Source organism: Mustela putorius, unplaced genomic scaffold, assembly GCF_011764305.1.
Source record: "Mustela putorius furo isolate JIRA1106 unplaced genomic scaffold, ASM1176430v1.1 tig00000788_pilon_pilon_pilon, whole genome shotgun sequence".
NCBI lineage: Eukaryota > Metazoa > Chordata > Mammalia > Carnivora > Mustelidae > Mustela > Mustela putorius.
This window is the reverse complement of record NW_025421481.1, coordinates 10,283,671-10,298,181: the sequence shown is the minus strand read 5'-3', so window position 1 is coordinate 10,298,181 and position 14,511 is coordinate 10,283,671. Positions and strand designations below refer to the sequence as shown.

Here is a 14,511-nt window from a genome sequence, read left to right as displayed (position 1 = left end):
AGACATGGACACATCCATTCACAGAGCACCCCTCTCCACAAAACCTGACAAATACTAAGTTCTCCATAAATATCCACTGAGTGTTGAGTTGAAGGTGCTGATCTTTGATCACAAGGCTCAGATCTGCAATCAACAGGAGCCACTGACTTGGATGTATGTGAGCATACACGTGCACACACATACACACCAACGGCAACAGGCTCACATGGCGACAGATGATACTGGTCACAGAAACAATGCCCCCCAGGACAGCAGCTTCATATGCAAAACCAAAACACTGACATGGATTACATCATTTAAGTCATCTGGTTTGGTTGATTTTTTAAAAATTAATTAACTTATTTATAAAGATTTCACTTATTAGAGAGAGAGAGAGAACATGTGTGCATGCTGGACCAGGGGGAGGTACAGAAAGGGAGGGAGAGGAAGAGCATCTCCAGCAGCTCTGTGCTGAGCGTGAAGCCCCATGAGGGGCTCGATCTCATGGCCCTGAGATCAGGACCCAAGCAGAAACTAAGAGTCAGATGTTTAACTGACTGAGACACCAAGGCACCCCTCTTTGCATGTTTTTTAATCAGGCAGTTGCCAAAAGTGACAAAATCAGTAAGGCCATAATCTCTCCACTCTTAGTATCTTAGCTGAATGTCTAATGGAGACATAAGCATCTTAGCCCCAGAGTTTGGATTTTTGTAAGCAAAGCAAATTCAGCACAGACACAAACAGCAGGTAAAAGCAGCAGTTACAATCGGCCAATGTCTTTTCAGGCAGCTGCCTGGTGGCTTGGTCCCACTTGTGCTGCAGATCCTTACACAGATGGCCAGCCTCTGACTCCCATGCCACCCACTGCTCTCCTCCTTGCTCAGCCCCGACAACCCACCTCAGAAAATGGGGAGGCTGCTGCCCTCAGAACACACGTCAGCCACGTAGTTGTCCACCACCCTCAGACCCCTCCCGTCCCATTCCCAGCTCCTTTGGAAGCAGCCGCTACGGGAACAGCCACACATACCCAGCTCCCAAGCATCTCTCTTCCCCTGTTGTACCCTTCATTTGCAACTGAGGATTTCTGGAAACTACTGACCCATCATCTCTCATCAACAGATATGGTAGAGGCAGTCCAGAACTCACAATGGTTCAGCTTAATGATTTTTCAACTTTATGACGGTGTGAAGACTATACACATTCAGTAGAAACTCTACTTGAGAGTATGAGTCGAGCACTAGTATGAGTACTAGTCCTTCTCCATAGCCCCACACCCTCTGGTGACGCTGGGCAGCAGGGGGAGCCACGGCTCCCAGTCAGCCACGTGATCACACAACCTTCTGGGCTCAGACACCCGTTCTATTTCTCACTTCCCAAGCAAGCACAGATATTCAACACTTTCTGACAAAACAGGCCTTGTGTGAGATGATCTCGCCCAGCAGTTAAGGCAGAGGAGGCTAAGCTGTGATGTTCTGTAGGGCGGATGTACCGAATGCATTTTCGACTTACATATTTGCAACTTCCAAAAGGTTATCAAGAGGGCATCCCATCACAAGCTGATGATAATCTGTTCTTGGAATCCCTACTCTCTATTTGAAATAGTAGAAATCACACAAATCCTTTTAACAGAAAGGGTGGTATAATACATCTGCACTTAACCCTGGGGAGGGGTGTGTGTGTGTGTGTGTGTGTGTGTCTGAGTGTGTGTGTGTGTGTGTGTGTGTGTGTATACGTGCGCGCGCGCACACACACACAGAATTTCTGCCTCAAAGGCTATTCCCGCAGGGAGCAAACAAGATTTCACCTGCAACTATTAATTCCTCTCTCCACACTGGAAGGGACCACAAAGGTCCTCTAACAGCACTGAGCCCCAGACTTCTGGATTCCAAGGCAGGTGACGTTGCCTCTCCCACACTAGCAACCCTACATAATTAAAAGGGAAGCAGCAATATGAGCCTGCAAATACTTTATTTTGCCAAGTGAGTTTTCTTTCTCTTTTTCTTTCTTTTTTTAATATCAACATCTAGGGGCGCCAGAGTCTCTCAATCTGTTCAGTGTTTGCCTTCAGCACAGATCATGATCCCAGGGTGCTGGGATTGAGCCCTGTCAAGCTCTCTGCTTGGCGGAGAGCCTGCTCCTTCCTTTCCCTCTGCTTCTCCCCCTGCTTGTGCTCTCTTGCTAATTTTCTCTTTCTCTCTCTCAAATAAAAAAATATTTTTAAAAAATCATCTATTTTTTTAAAAGATTAAAAAAAAAAAAAGACACACTACCAGAATGACAATAAATACATTTGGCTTTACGAAACTTTCACCTAATAACATTTATTTTGCCATGAACCTGAACTGGTTTGGGGTTGGACTACATTGTTCCAAAATTTCAGACCCTTTAAGAACCAAAACTTCAGTCATTCAAGAACCATTGTCATACCATTAAATGTACTATTTACTTAGTATTATTCATTAAAGAAACCCACGGTTTTACTTAAACACTCTTATTTTAAAAGAAAACTTTGGATCACCGCCATAAAATAAAAATCAATATGACTTGCCACGAATAAAAGGTAACCTATGAATGAATACAATAATACAACATGTTATTAAATTCAGGAGACAGTGTTGCTTGCTGAGGCCTGATCTCTGTTTACAAGGGAAACTGGCAGGTGTACACAGGGCAGTTACAGACGGTCACCAAAACAAATTGTTCTCTTTGACAAAATCAGAAGGACTGAAAGTAAATGGAGAAGAAATTACTTCTATACAAGGTGATATAATGTTATTTCGTGCTGGTCCAGGAGCCATGTAAAACGTCTCCAAGTGGCTGGCCTCCCACTCTCAGAGTAATAATATGTAAGACTTTGGTGCACAAATCTCATTAATTTTTTTATCTATTAATGCATTTATGGAGCTCTTACCATGTTTCAAGCACCGTTCACAACAGAAGAGAGGAATGAAAAACACAGACATGGTACCTTGTGCAAAGCTTACCTTGTAGTGCTGAAACATACATTAAACAAATGTGTTGTTTCCTGTAAATTGTGTGTGTGTGTATACATGTGAGATACACGATATACATATCTGCCTAAATTTGGTAAGTGCTATAAAGGAAAAATGTAAGACATTACAGCACAGTTTTAACAGTAAGACCTTCTTGAGATAAGGGAATTAGGAAAGAACTGTACAAGGATGAGACCAGTAAGCTGAGACCTCAAGGAAAAACAAGATTTCACAGGCTGAAGGCCCTGGGAGTCGGGGCACACGGGCATCCCAGGTAACTGCAGTGGGTGAAAGAGCTTGGCTCCTTTGGAGAGCTGAGAGAAAGAGGTGTGGCTGGAGGGAAGCCAGCAAGAGGAAGATGTAATCAGAAGGGAGCAGAGGCAGTCTCCTTGCCTCTGCCCAGTGACCAGACACTGTCTGCCTCTTTGTGCAAACATCTCTTTCCAGCCCTGTACAGCTCCCTAGAAATGTCTTCTTATACAAACGAGAAATCTCTCTCTCGAGTTTTTACACACTAATATATCAGTTCAACTGCTGTGCCTCACACACAGAAACAAATGTAATCCCTCCTCTAGGTGACAGCCCTCCAAATATCTAGACAGCCAGTGTGGGCGTGAATCCTGTACCTTCTCTTCCAAGCTGAACGCCACCAAACCTCCTAGGCGGCTTGTTGTCTGTGTCACTCTTATGAGGAAGATAGATTTTCCAAGGTCCATTTCTGTTACAGGATGTGAATTTCCTTCTCCACCTAAAGGCCAAAATTGATCTTCAACCTTGCATGTTGTTTTTTCTTGGTTTCTAACTGCTTTTCTCAGTAACACCCAAGTAGTTATGGTCAGGCCTAAATTTCTTGGAAATTTCTAGGAAATCCCAAATGCAAGCCATCAGCAACCTTTACTCCTTCTTTCGTGTCTCTTTCCTGCATTTTGGAAGACAAATTCTATTTGCAGGGGTAAGCAGAGGATCTTTTTCAAATAATGGAATGACAGTAGTCATTTAACTAAGCTAAATTCAAGAAAATCATAACTCAAGGTCTGTGATAGAAAAAAATATATACAGTCTTTACTATTCGAACTTCCATTTATTTGGAGGGGGCATGGGAATGTTACATTCAGGGAAGGTGAGGATAATGAGGAAAACTGCTCTTAATTGCTTCGGCTACAGACCCAGTTTCCCCTGAAACTAGGGCGAGGTTACAGGGATGGTGTTGTGTAAGCAGGGCATTCTGCCAGGCAGAGAAGAGGTCATACATTTCCACTTCTAAACTGGAGTGGAAAAAGACACATAAAATTTCATGAATAAATAAAGCAGCTCTGGCATGCTGAATGAAAGTTCACATTTTATTTACACATTTTCTCCAAGTAAGTCAGTCTCTCAGTACTCCTACCCTCTGCCTGCTCTCTCTCTCTCTCCTAACACATTAGGCTAGATTTCTAGGATTTTTTTTTTTAAGTTTTTTGTTTGTTTATTGTTTTTTGTTTTTAGTAAACTCTACACTCAATGTGGGGCTTGCACTCACAACCCTGAGATCTAGAGTCACACGCTCTAATGAGCCAGCCAGGTGCCCGTCGATTTCTAGGATCTTTTGATGCTTCCAGCCGTATGGTGGGTGGTGCCCTGGGAAGAAGGGCTGACTTCCAGACGATGAGTTACTCCTAAAGCTCTCTCCCCTGTCAGGCTTCCAGCTCTGCTGCTGTCCTATTGCGCATTATACTATCATCGGGCAGAATGGCAGAGGTGGCAGTGCAGCTTGAAAAGGAGCAGGAGAGAGTCAAAGGGACAAGCAGCTTCCCCCATAAGATGAGGGATGGTCAGGATTGTTAGTCAAAGAAATGGATGTTATAGGGAAAGTCTGTCCCACCTTCAGTAGCCGGCCGATGAGCTCTCTACTTCTGAATGTAAGAGAAGGAATAACATGGGGGGTGTAGTCTTCCAACATGAGCAAAATTACATCATAAAGGGCATTATAACTCCATGAATTTAAGTGACAGATGGAAGGGATTCTCTCTCTCTTTCTTTCTTTTTTTTTTTTTTTTTTTTAGATTTTTAGTTATTTATTTGACAGAAATCACAAGTAGGCAGAGAGAGAGGAAGGGAAGCAGGCTCCCTGCTGGGCAGAGAGCCCAATGTGGGGCTCAATCCCAGGACCCTGAGATCATGACCTGAGCTGAAAGCAGGGGCTTTAACCCACTGAGCCACCCCAGCACCCCGGGGCCTCTCTCTTTTAAGGGAAGTACTCAGTGCACATAACTTGAGGGAACAGTGTTTAGCGTTAAATTATCAGTTTCTGGAGGGCAGAGCCCATGTTTACTCACCTTTATTTTCCTTCAGTGGTTGACACTACCTGCAGATTAGCTGTTCAATAAAATACGTTGTATGAATTTGATTCTTAAAAATAGTAACATGTGGGGTGCCTGGGTGGCTCAGTGGGTTAAGCCTCTGCCTTCGGCTCAGGTCATGATCTCAGGGTCCTGGGATCGAGCCCCGTGTCAGGCTCTCTGCTCAGCAGGGAGCCTGCTTCCCTCTCTCTCTCTCTCTCTCTGCCTGCCACTCTGCCTACTTGTGATCTCTGTCAAATAAATAAGAAAAATCTTAAAAAAAAAAAAAAGTAGTAACATGTAGGCATTGAAAAACATTAAGGGCTATCTCCTGGGTGGTAGAACTAAGGTGATTTTTATTTCCGATTTTGCCTTTTCCACATGTTCCCGATTTTCTCCAGTGAGCATGAATATATTTCGTCAGAAATGGGGGGGCTTGGGTGCTCAGTCAGTATCTGACTTTGGCTCAGGTCATGATCCCAGGGTCCTGGGATCAAGTACCACATCAGGCTCTATGCTCGGGGGCAGGGGGTGGGGGGGAGTCTGCTTCTCCTTCTCCCTCCGCCCCTACCCCTGCTTGTGTATGCATGATCTCTCAAATAAATAAATAAAATCTTTTTAAAAAATAAAATTTGGGGTGGGGTGTCTGGGCTGATTCATTTGGTAGAACTTATGATTCCTAATCTTGGGGCTGTGAGTTCAATCTCCATGTTGGGTGTAGAGATTACTTAAAAATAATAATGATGATGACGATAAAATTCGGGGAATTGGAAAGGATGAGAGAAATTAGTCCAATCCCCTCATCCCTTACACATGGAAATTGAGGCTCAGAAAAGCTAAATCATGTGCCCAAAGCCTCACAGCTTGCTAGTAAGAAAGCAGAAATAAATAAAACTGGTCACGGTTGTTTCTTAGCCCAGCATGTTTTCTTCCACTACACCCTTTGCCTTTCCCAAAAAGATACAGTTTTAGTGAGACTCTATCTAATGTTTTTAAAAGCCTCTAATCCACTCTAAAGGCAAACTGTGCTGCCCACTGAGCCTATTCCCATAGAAGGCATTATTTTAGAAAGCACAAAGCAGAGTGTAGTTTAAAACTCATTAAGGAAAATATCCTCTGCTGTTGCTATAGCAAAACACTTGGCCACTTCCTGACGTAGGACGACCTCAAAACGACCTGTGAAATCCGAAATAAAGTTTAATATCTGTGAGGAGCTGAAGAGTACACATCTCCTAAGAAGGAAGATTTACGCATTAGCTTTGCTTCTCAGGAGGTAGGAAGGCTTAGGGCTGGGAACTCATCTTCCACCAAACTTCCATTGGTATATGAACTTCCAACTTAAAAATTTCAAACAAACAAAAGAAAGGGAACATTAAAATGAATTCCCATCTGACTATCATCAAGCTTTAATAACTATTAATTTCTGGTTGTATTCTAGCCACGATCTACCTCTCTATGGCTAATTTTGAAATCAACCCAAACATATTTCATCCATAAATACTTCAGTATGTTTCTAAAAGATAAGGACTCTTGTTTTTTAAACATAACCACACAACTACACCGTACCTAAAAAATTTGACAATTCCTTAATATAACCAAATATCCCATTTGTGTCCTAATTTCTACAATCATCTTGCAAGGTGAATTAATGTGTCAAGCACTGTGCATTATCTCTGTTAATCCTTACAATGACACATAAGGGAAACGACATTATCCTAATTTTGCAGGCCAAACTGAGGCACAAAGAGGTACAGTAACTTGCTCAAGGTTGTCCACTAGCTGGTGGCAGAGGCAGGGTCTGCGCCCAGGCTCTGCTGTCCGAGCTCTTCACTGCGGCACGGCGCTATCCCCTCTACCTTCTCCTCTTGCCATATTCATTGGTTCCAAAGTACAGGAAAACATTAAAGGTCTTTCCGAACTTAGTGTCTGCTGAGAGCGGGAGGAGACAGAAAAGGATGTGAGTGATTCTTCTCCCCAAGGCGGGGGGGGGGGGTGTCTGGAGCAGCCAGTGGAGGCTGTCCAGCACCAGGGGCTCAGAGCAGGGTGGAGAGGGGGTGTCTAGAGCAGCCAGTGGGAGCTGTCCAGCACCTAGGCGCTCACAGCTACCTCTGTGAGTGTACTGGGCAGCGGCTTCGGTGCACAGATACTCGGCAATGCCAAGGGTTCCAGGTTTCCAAACACTCTGATGATGGGCAGCCCTCTCTGCACAGTTCTCTCTGGCTACGGTAACTCAGGGTGGACAGGGTGATCAGATCAGGCTGCGCCTCAGTTTAAAATCCTCTACCAGTTTCCATCGCATTTAGAATAAAATCCAAAATCCTAACATGTACTGCACAGCCCTGTATGATCTAGCTCCTGCCTTCCTCTAACTTTATCGCCTGACTCACATGTGTGAACACGAGTATCTGCTGAATTAATGTACACATGCAGACATGAGAAATGGAACAGCTTTGTTTCAGTTGAGTTCAGAACCTCAAAGCACCTAGCCAAGACGGTTAGCCAAATGGCCCTCTTATGATGTCTATCTTAATGCCTTTTCATAACTACAGAGGTAATTCATGTTCACTGTAGAAGTCTGAAAATCCACAAAGAACAAAAATTCAAAAATTAAAATGATTCAGAGATAGCCACTGCCAATACTGTTTTTTATGCATATATTTGTGTTACAAAATTAGAATGTTACTATTCATATTGTTTTGTGACCCATCTTTCAACAATGTGGCGTTATTGTTTTAAGACTGCACTGCATCTTGGGGCACCAGGGGCTCAGTTGGTGAAGCGTCTGCCTTCGGCTCAGGTCATGATCTCGGGGTTCTGGGATCGGGCCTCATGTCAGGCTCCCAGCTCGGCAGAGAGTCTGCTTTTCCCTCCTCCTCTGTTCCTCCTCCCAGTTGTGCTCTCTCTTAAACAAATAAAATCTTAAAAAAAAAAACAACCTGTCCTGTATCCCACTGCATGCCCAGACAAGGCTGTCACTACCCACTTCTACTACTGGATGCTTCATTGTTTCCTTTTTTGCCTATCATTAAAAAAACAAACAAACAAACAAAAAAACCTTACACAGCTATGTACATTTCCACTATTAAATGCTCCAGATAAGATGCGCATAAGTGAAACTGCTTGACAAATGGAAATACAAATTAGGGCACTGGTAAGTGTTACTCAATTGCTCTCCAGAGCAGCTGCATCAGTTAATACTCCCAGCATCAACACTGAAACTATTCATCTCCTTTTTCCTTTACTTACACTGGGTGTTAATATGTTTTAATAATATATAACACCATGTTGTAACTGTTAGCTACCTATCTCTATTAGTTCACAGATTTCTTGAGAACATGAATTACGTCTTTTCCTTCTGTTCACTTCTGACACGCAGCAGGCACTCTGAGTGGATGGATAAAGGGACAAATGGATGAACAGACGGATAGATGGATAGAAGGACTGGATGGACAGATGGGTAGATAGACAGGATAGAGGAATTTTGTCAAGGAATACCAGAAGAAACATGGAACCACATGATCAAGTTGTCTTTTTCCAGTTTCTAGGACTCTCCAGACTGATCTGTGCATTTACTGCAGGGACAGTCCCTCCTGTCGCCTACCTCAGGGACAATCCCTCCTGTCTGGTTGAACTCTGCTGAGCATCCCTTCGTATCTGATGCTGGAATATCAGACTCATATCCTACTCAGATCTGGCTCTCGTTCCCACTTCATTCCAGCAGAAGTATTAAAATTACTAATTTTGGCTTACATGATGGCTTACTGTCTGAAGTATAACTAATTAATGTTTTAACAGCAGAATATCAAGCTCCAGATTTCCCTTAACAAAGCAAAATTGAAAGTAAACCTCACACTGGACTGCCCCCCAGACCCAAACCTTCCTTCTAGAAAGATGCAGTTACCAGGGGCTGCGTCTGACCCAGAATTTGTGTTAAGAAAACTTTAACCACTAAGGCCAGGCTGGAGAGCTGCCAGATAGCCTTCTACCCTATGTGCAGATCCCAAGGTGTCAGTCCTCAGAAATCCTAACAGGTAGGACTAGTCCTTTTTTTGGAAGAACTCCTGTACTTGGCATTGTTCGACATCCGTAAATACCTATTAAATGTCTGGTGAACACGTAGACATCAAAAAGAGGGAATATGGGGGCGCCTGGGTGGCTCAGTGGGTTAATGCCTCTGCCTTCAGCTCAGGTCATGATCTCGGGGTCCTGGGATCGAGCCCCGCATCGGGTTCTCTGCTCAGTGGGGAGCCTGCTTCCTCCTCTCTCTCTGCCTGCCTCTCTGCCTACTTGGATCTCTGTCTGTCAAATAAATAAATAAAATCTTTAAAAAAAAAAAAAAGAGGGAATATGGGATGAGAACAGGCATGGAAGCCTCGTTACACTGAGTGAGCAGATATATAACCTACCTTTTAGAATCCGGGTTTGGACCTGTGTGAGAAACTACCCTATTTACTTTCTCTGTGCTATGCTGCCTTTCAACATTAGAGAAAAGTGTTTAATGCCCACTATATGAGAGCTTTTGCTGCAATACATAATCTGAATCACAGTTTCAAATCTAAAATGCCTCAAATACGGGCACCTGGCCATCTCAGTTGGTAGGGCACTTGACTCTTGGTCTCAGTTCAAGCCCCATGTTGGATGTGGAGATTACTTAAAAATAAAATCTTAAAAAAAATAAAAATTAAAAATCAAAAATTAAATGCCTCAAATAACCAACTCTATTTTTTAAAAAAGATTTTATTTATTTATTTGACAGAGATCACAAGTAGGCAGAGAGGCAGGCAGAGAAAGAGGGAAGGGGGGAAGCAAGCTCCCTGCTGAGCAGAGAGCCCGATGTGGGGCTCGATCCCAGGACCCTGAGATCATGATCCAAGCCAAAGGCAGAGGCTTTAACCCACTGAGCCACCCATGTGCCCCTAACCAACTCTATTATACCTAGCATGAAAACATTTTCACAGCAACATTCCCCTGACTTATAAATGGCCCCTATATTCTAAAAAGAGTTGGAAACAAGAACGGTTTATCTATCCACAACAAATCAGCAGTAAAACCATAGTTTCTTGGGATGGAAAGGCAGAGAGCAAAATGAACAACAGACTCTCCAATCTGTTTTTCTTTTTAATATGACCCCTCTGGCTGGAGACAGGAGTTAATTTTAATGACATAAATTAATTTAATTGAGTGCCAATAACAACTTATGTGCAAATACAGCACACGAAACCGTATAACTTACCCATTCATTCATCTGGTGTTAGGTACTTTGAAAATAAAGACAGGTTCCTCCCTATTCTCATGAAGCTTACTGCTAACTGGGGAGGTCCATACGCACTCCATCAGAGTATATAACATGGTAAGAGCTAAGAAAGCTATGCCCACAATGTAAGAGCAAGTTCTTTATCATGTTTCTCTAGGAGATGAGAAGCTGTAGCAAAGAACAATAGGAGAAAAGAATGGATTGAGACAAGTTAAGAGGAACTATGAATGATATTCGTTGAGAACATAACACTAGCAGTTACCTACTTACCAAGTGCCTTACTATGAGGTGGACACCTAAAACAACTCGGTGGGGTCAAATCTATCATTAGCCCCATCTTCGAGAAGAAGAAACTGAAGCTTTTAGAGAGTTGAAATAATTCACCCAGCTGGGAAGCTGGTGAGAAGACCAAATTGGAAGTAAAGATAAGAAACCAGCACATAGCAATCATTGTCCCAAACACCACCTGAAAATTAGGTACACATCTATATTGATTGCCTGTTACTTAACAAGTTACATAACAAGTTTCTAACATAACATAACAAGTTACTCCCAAAACTTTGGGGTCTAAGGCAGAAAACGTTTCTATCATTTCACAGTCCCTGTGGGTCAGAATTCAGGAGTTTAGCTGGGCTGTTCTAGCTCAGGGTCTTTTGAGAGTCTGCAGTCAGGATGCTAAGTAGGGTTGTGTTCATCTCAAGGCTCGACTGGGGCTGGAAGATGGACTTCCCAGATGGCAAATAAGCCAGATCCCATGTGCTGGGCGAAGATGGCACTGCCAGGCCTGGCAGAGGGCTAGGGCTTTGCTTAAATCCATGAGGTGCTGAAGCACAGCTATCTCAGAGGGGCTCAGTGAAATTCATAATTTTAGAAACAAACAAACAAAAAAGTGAAAAACACTTCTCTTCTGTTATTAATTTCTTTTGATTTTTCCTCCTACTGAGCAAAGTTCTTTTGAAAATGTCCATTTGTGGGGCACCTGGGTAGCTCAGTCAGTAAGTGTCTGATTTTGGCTTAGGTCAGGTCATGATCTCAGGGGTCCTGGGCAACGCTCCCCACCGCTCACACTCTGTCTCTCAAATGAAGAAAGAAAAAGAAAGAAAGAAAGAAAGAAAAAGAGGAAGAGAAAATAAATGACAATTTGCTGCTTAGATGGGTCTTGAGAAAGGGCTTTGGGCTGGAGAGAAAGGTGGGAATTAGGATCTCCAATGGCCAGAGGAAGGAAGTGGCAGCAGGGTTCAAAGGGAAGGTGACCAAGAAGAGAGAGGAGGAAGAACAGGGCCCCTCAGTAAGCCACTCCCACCAGCCTCTCCTTCAAGGCTCCCCTTCGCACGCCTCAGATTTCTAGAACATTCTGTACTCTGTTCAAAAGAAGGAGGCTGCTCCTTTTCCGAGCATAAAGGAACTGAATGGACACAAATCTCTGAGCACAGAAAGCCATTCATGGGACTTCACCAATGCAAAATACAGAGCACGAAATGGTCTTCACATTTTGCAGGCAGCATTTGCACTGCAGAGTTAAGGGAAGACTAGAGCACATAGAGCCGGGAGACAGTCCAGCCTCACGGCTGCATGGATGATGTGGCAGCTGGGCCTGGGTTCAAACCCCAGCACCAGCTCTTCCTAGCTGCAACACTGTGTGAAAATCCACCTTTCTCAAATTTGGTCTCCTCTTCTTGAAGAGGGGAGTTACTATTCACTTCCCCACAGGGCTGTGGGGTTTCAAGAGAAATCTAAAAGCTTAATGAGCATCAGCTATTATCAGTGCATGGCAGGGACAAAGACACAAAGTTGTCCTTTAGGAATAAAAATGGAGAAAAAGGGAGTTCATTTCCTGCAACTCAATGTACAGTTGATGAGAAATCCTCTCAAGCCTGGTTCAAAGAACAGAAGGGGAGCTAGTCCACCTCCACTCCCTCCTCAACCTCTCTGCCCACCCATCTCTTTGCTCTCCGGGGTAAGGGCAGCCCCCCACTGTCCCCCGCTCAGCTGGCAAAGCCAAAACACAAGGAGCTGCTGTCACCTGAACACCAGCAGCATCTCCAGATATGCAAAGTCGTGGGAAGGAGCTCGAGCACTGATTCCCCGTGTCACTGACATGACACCGTGTCTAGCAAGAGCCCATCGAACAGAAGCTTTCCCACATCACCAAAATTAGGTACAGGGCTGCCACGATGGGCCTCCTGGAATTGTAGAGAAAGGGCCCTGGGGACAGGTACTAAGGTCGGTGAGGACCGTCCCGGAGCAAAGGGTGGGAAGCCATCCCCATGGGGCTGTTGCCCACGAGGCTTCAGTCACAAGCAGGGAGCAGTGTCAGCTCAGAGCAGGCCATGTGCTTGTGTCCAGCAGCGCAGCACCAAGGCCATTACAAAGAAGAACACAACAACCGGGGTGTTATAAGGTACACGGAGAGCAGGTGAACAAGCAACCATCGCTCCCCAAATGACATGACCAAATGTGAACAGGTCAGATGGCCATGCTGGTCCCCCACTGGGTCTCTCCAGTGGGGCCGGAGAGGAGCAGATGCCGCACACCAGCCAGCACACTGAGCCCAGAAACAGGCTGAAACTCCCCGTCCACATCTCGCCCTTTAACGTTTGCCACATCTCACCAGGGAAATACTCCTCGGTAACTCCAGGCCCACGCAGCCTAACCCAGTTAATAACTGAAGCGCTTTTCTAAAAGCAGGCAAGCCCAACTTTATTAAGGGCTGATCTGCAAATATAAAACCTTCATAAACTATTCATGCATCTCTGGAGCTTAAACAGGACTTCCAGAGAACAGTGTGAGGGACTCGGCACTTAATTACAAACCCTGCAAGAAAATCAATTTATTCTGCATTCTTGGAAGAAAACGAGTGTTGCTATTCACTTTTAATAATAAAACTGCTCAGCATCTTAAGACGGGCTCCTGCCTTCACTGGACACACCGCCAACTTCATGGGATCACGTATCCATGAGGCTTCTGAGGCTGATTCTGGGCCACGGGCGTCTGTCCCTTACCAAGCAGCAGGAATGTTTGAAGTTCTCTGTGCACCACTTTCTACAGCCTCAGGAACAAGAACCGCAAAAAGCCGTGACACTAGCTGAGCCTCTCCTACGTACCACGCCCTGTTCTCCGTATTTATGAATATTATATCTTATCAGAATTTTCACAACTCTACTGTAAGTACTAATATAAACCCTGTATTTTACAAATGCGGACACTGAGGCACGGATGAGATAAATAAGGCAGTGGCCCACGGTCCTACTCCTGACAAAGCTGCAGAGCTGGGATCCAAGTCCACGGGCTGGTCTCAGAGGCTGCGTGCCTGTCACTCCGCTAGACACACCAGCTTGCTGTATTCTGTGTGTCTTTCTGGGCTGTCTCATGACTCTGGAAAATGAAGCTCCTCTGCCCCTGGCCGGTTCGCCAGAAAAACCCCAGTCTAGCATTAGAAGGTGCTCATCAGATACTCACTATCCACACCCCACTGATTTCCACACCAGAGTGGACTGAGGTTTCATGCTTTTTTTTTTTTTTAACTTAACACAGACTCTCTTAGATTTCTCTCCTCACATGCTATTTTCTAGTGGTGATCAAAACTTCATTTCCCCTAAGAAGGAAAATAAATCAGTGGAACACAGGTTTGGAAGACAAAGAGAGATTTTACCTGCCCTTCTACTAGTTCTGGATGAGTGACCTTGAGCAAATTATTTAACATCCTAGAGTCCTAGATTCCTTGCCTATAAAATGTGAGTAACCACATTTACCTTTAATATTATCTTGAGAAACAAAGGATAGAAAGTATATAAAACACCTGTTAGAAGCAATAAAGAGTGACTCCCTAAGGTTCTCTCCTGCTCTAAAAGTCTGTAACTATTTAGCGTTATTGCTTGGGTGGTTATGTATCTCCAAGAAAGCGTTCAGGATTGACAGCTTTTTCATTCTAAAGTATGTGCCTTGGGTGTGTAAAATCAACAAACAA

General features: G+C 44.1%; 1 protein-coding gene across 3 annotated transcripts in view; it reads right to left on the bottom strand.

Annotated features, from left to right (window-relative positions):
• Positions 1-14,511, bottom strand: part of TMCC3 (transmembrane and coiled-coil domain family 3) — a 223,712-nt gene that overhangs the window by 173,569 nt on the left and 35,632 nt on the right. The window contains exon 1 of one of the 3 annotated variants that reach the window (XM_045084840.1): positions 4,834-4,856. The exons of the other annotated variants lie outside the window; for them this stretch is intronic. The gene's annotated coding sequence lies outside the window, so the exon portion shown is untranslated. Of the gene's footprint in view, positions 1-4,833; positions 4,857-14,511 lie in introns of those variants that run through there. 3 annotated transcript variants of the gene reach the window in all.